Consider the following 4730-nt stretch of genomic DNA (forward strand, 5'->3'; position numbering starts at 1 on the left):
AATTTTTATTGCTTTGCACCGATGACAACTTACTTGAAGGATCTTACTCAATCCATAGGTAGGTATGCCAAAACTGGGTTAAGGGATGTTTGGAAGCACAAGTAGTATCTCTACTTAGTGCAAAGAATTTGACTAGCATGAGAGGGAAAGGCAAGCTTAACATGTTGGATGATCCATGACAATATAACTTCTATTCAGATATAAGAAAACATAACACATTATGTTGTCTTCCTTGTCGAACATCAACTACTTAGCATGTCATATTTTAATGAGTGCTCACAACTACAAAAGATGTCCAAGATAATATATTTATATGTGATGCTTCTCTTTCTTTATTACTTCCTATTAATTGCAACAATGACCAAAACTATGTTTGTCAACTCTCAACAACTTTTATTCATCATACTCTTTATACGTGAAGTTGTTACTCTCCATAAGATCACTATATGATCTTTTTGTTTCTTTTTATTCTTTCTTTTATTTAATTCCCTTAAGATCAAAGCAAGAAAATAAAGCCCTTAACTCAAAGCTACTCTTTATTAGATATCTCACAGACTCGGTTACATAGAGGGAACATAAAGCAAAACTCAAAGTTTTGATTAGGAATTTTCCATTTTTTCGGAATTATTCAGAACACTAATCTGTCATTTAGGTAATATTTATAAAACAAAAATTAAGATCACAAAATGCATAAGACCTTTTGATAAATATTTTGGGATGGAAACAATTTCCATAAACTCGTAGATTTTATTTGAAACCCTAAAGTCAATTGGGAATTAGACTGAACACCAGAATATTTAGGGAATAAAATGATGCCCTAAAATAGGGTGACAATTAAAATTTTAACTTGTGTTGTGAAGTATTTTTCACAAGTCCCATATAATTTTTTATGCCTTTTTTTAAAAAAAATGTGTAAGTTAGTTTTTCATTTTTAACTAATTCAAAAAACGAAGGGAATTATTTCAAAAAGGGCTACATTTTAATTTTTTAGGAAATTAAATTCCATAAGTCCTAAGTATTGACCTTGACCCCTATGTTAAATTTCCAAGATGGATTTAAAACAAGTTTGTTTCTTTAACCAATTTGAAATTCAAAAAGGAAATAGAGAAACGGAAAATGAAAATAAAAAGAAAATCTAGCTGAACAGCATCCAAACACATCCAATTTTGGGGTTGACATCACACCAGTCTGGATCTCTCTGGTTTCTGACAGTTTACTTTACTCTCTTTCGCCAATGTTAAACTAATATAAATAAACTGACTAACCTGATGAAAACTCAAATGGTGACATTTATTTTTAAAACTTCTTGAAATTTAGATGTTTGTAAGGTACATAGTTCACTGCAACAACAGAGGATCTAGCAGCTTGCTCTGTTGTTGAAGCAGACATGTTACGGGGGTACACAAATAGATGAAGGCCGTTATCCATGTGATGGGTAAACATTGTTTTGTATGTTGGACCCTTGGATTCGTCTTCCTGTCCGAACCTGGAAAATTGTATCAGGGTAGCAGCAACGATTTCCTCTGTCTGCATGCAAATTCTTTCCCAAAGCAGATATGTGGTCCTGCCTGATCATTAGAGAAGACTTGTTAAATGAAAATTGCAATTTAAATTCTACAGGAAAATGAAACCATCCTCCCCATCGTCCCTCCAAAGAAATTTCATCCTCCCAAAAGGCATTTCATCCGGCCCTGAATTCTTCAGCGGGCAGTTTTAACATGGTCCCTCCAAAGGTACTTCATCCTCCCCATGGCATAGATCATATAGTTCATTCCAGCTCCATTTATCACTTGATGGTCGTTCGGTAGTACACCATCCTGAAAGTGTACCACAAAGTAAGTTACTGTGTATGCCATGTCCTAATTAAATTATGTCGACGCATATCTGGAGTTGTTATTGTTGGACTCTACACTTAAAAGGAAATAGCAAGAGGAATCATTTATACCACCGGAAAACCAGCATACAGCCGGAGAGTCTCGGTAATCACAACATGGAGGTAATGCATTTTGCCAATAGCACCTTGTTTCAATCTTGCCGAGAACATTTCCATGCTGGTATCTTCTTGCGCCCACTCAATAGATTCTATGGTTTCAAAGGCAACATTATCCTGCACTACCGGTTTCTTGCAGAGCATGTAGGAGAATCATGTAAGGGTATTTCATGTGGTGTCTTTACCAGCATCAGGAAACTGAGCACTATGTCATGAAGGTAACGATCGTTCATCGTCTCAGGGTCTTTCTCTGGCTTTCTACATTTATCATAAAAGATAGAATTGAACATATGTAAAATTTTGAAATAGTTTTTCTTACATGGCCACTTATGTTTTTCATGTTCTCCCTCTTTTGATGGATCAACTGGAACACAAAGTGGTCAATTATCTTTATGCTCTTTTTCAGTTTAGCTTCTGACCCGGTATTAAGATTTCAGCTTCCAGAACATATCAACATACCGACAGTAAACAAGAGAATTTGCCTCATCGAATGCCTTACTGAATTCAATGCTGGATCATCTGATCCAGATAGAGTGTTAAGCTCAAAACCAAATCCCACTTCGAATATTGAATCCATAGTTGTTCTCATCAGAAGGTCCTGAGGAAATGGTAGAAATTAAGATAACTGCCAGCAAATGCGCATTAATTCACTCCAAGTGTGTACCTAAAACTTCAAACTCGGAGTCAATTCATTCTTTGCTCACTCAGAAATCTGAGTAATGGATAGCCCAATTCAGAAGTTCTGGAGAAACTAGATTTACCCCAGTTATTTCCCATGAATGGTTAACTGAATTTTTGTTTGGCAGTTTAGGTCTAGCTAGGATTTGATTTGCTTCTCTCTTTTGCAGGTTATAAAGTTCTAAATTTGACAGGCGTTGACTGAACTATTAAAGCTAGATATATGATCTTAGCAGTTACAATACTATCCTATTTATATTGATGGTAGATAATCATGGAAGTACCAGCATGTTTATGGTAATTCTGTTAGCTGCTGCAGATGAGGTCTTCTCTGCCAGTTTTACAGCATTCATTCTGAAAACATTACTGTTGTAGTCGCGTAGCACCTTGGTTGAGAACTCGTGGCTTGATAGCTTCCTCTGGTGTCGCTACTTGTCCCCGTCTGTCACAAAAATCCCATTTCCAAAGAGATCCTTGACGATTTCTGTGTTGAAGCCCCCCAGTGAAATAGGATCTGTCATTGTCAAATTGTAGTCAAGACTCAGCAGTGTCTTCTACTTTTTGCAAATTGGCACATGCATTCAGTTTATCTCTAAATAGCACGTACTCCCTCCGTTTCAAAATAGATGACTCAACTTTGTACTAAAATTAGTACAAAGTTGAGTCATCTATTTTGGAACGGAGGGAGTATATGATTAGTCTGACTAGCATGAATCTGAATTCAAAGGTTGATATCACATGACAATATGTTCTACAGACTACTCGAGTTTTGACTGTTGACCATCCTCTGTTTAAATTTTGCAGGATACAGTTTAACATCTGACATGCAGACTGAACCATCTACCACCAATCCACCATATTATTGGTTAGCAAGAAAGAGAGGAGGAACAAATATGATAAGCAAGGAGAACTACCCTGCTGTATTTACTGAAGTTTGTCTTGAGGACATGCTCATGACGGCAGGGTCGGCGGTTAAGATCTCACTGTGCCCAGGATAGACGAGCCTGATGGTAGGGTGCAGGAGCGCATACTTGACATGCTCATCGAAGATCTTGTCAAAGTTGTTGAGCTGCCGGAACACGGTCCCGATGGGCTCTCAGGGTGAACTCTTGATGCAGAAGACAGCAAAGGATCCGGCGACGCCGAGGATGTAGAGGGTGATAACCAGAAGAACTACGGCAAGAGCTGAGACTACGCATATGCCCGCGGATGCAGCGAGGGAGGAGAGCAGGGGAGCCATGGTCAGAGCTAGGAGAGTGACATGAATGTTTCTATACTCTCAGGTTTTTGACAGTCTTGTGTCGTAGAAAATGGATAACGTGTGTTCAAACTTCAAACTATCTTGATGGTTCGGGACATCATCGCATATGCGCTGATTGGTCGTCCAATACAAATTTGAATCTGCAAAATTTTAGTTTGGTAAGATTTTGTGCAGATCATTTTGAGTTAAAGGCTTCCCTAGCAACCAAGATCTCCAAAAGCATATCTCTCACTCTTACCATGTCACACTTCAGTTTCAGCCTTACAGGACAACCAAGATTCAACTTCTCATACATAAAAAAATGGTACCTCCCGCAAATTTTTTTTGTACCCGGGTAAATATTTCTGACATGCTGGGGCAGACCCGCAGTGTTGGTTAGTACAGTACCCCATCTAATTGCGTTGTACTTGCTGTGTTTCGGGCTAATTATCTGATTCTAATGCAGATCATTGTATCAGCAAACAGAAGAAAGGACGTCAGGGGAGGCAGTGACATAGCTGATTCCGTAGGCATGAGTTCAGCAAAACTGGATATTAATTGTGTCCTAATTAACTAGAGCGGCTACTTTCATTGACAGCAACACCTACACAGCAACTTGCAGCAGGATTTATCTGCTTGTACATGTGCTAGGCCAACCTTTTATGTTACAGGAGAAAGCCTTCATGTCTTTGGTGGATGAGAGTTGACATGCCGCATAGGAATGTTGTATGGTACATGGGATTCCGATTCCCGAAGATGTGATGGGTAACCATAGCATTCTCTCCAAGCTTTCCGCCTTTTGGACTCAATTTTGTTTACCAT

At 38.4% G+C, this 4730-nt stretch overlaps 1 pseudogene; it reads right to left on the reverse strand.

The window, feature by feature from the left end:
• Window positions 1-1296: 1296 nt before the first annotated feature.
• Window positions 1297-3908, reverse strand: LOC123170697 (cytochrome P450 704C1-like; annotated as a pseudogene).
• Between the last annotated feature and the right edge of the window lie 822 nt (window positions 3909-4730).

The sequence above is a fragment of the Triticum aestivum genome, chromosome 7D (assembly GCF_018294505.1).
Source record: "Triticum aestivum cultivar Chinese Spring chromosome 7D, IWGSC CS RefSeq v2.1, whole genome shotgun sequence".
Taxonomy (NCBI): Eukaryota; Viridiplantae; Streptophyta; class Magnoliopsida; order Poales; family Poaceae; genus Triticum; species Triticum aestivum.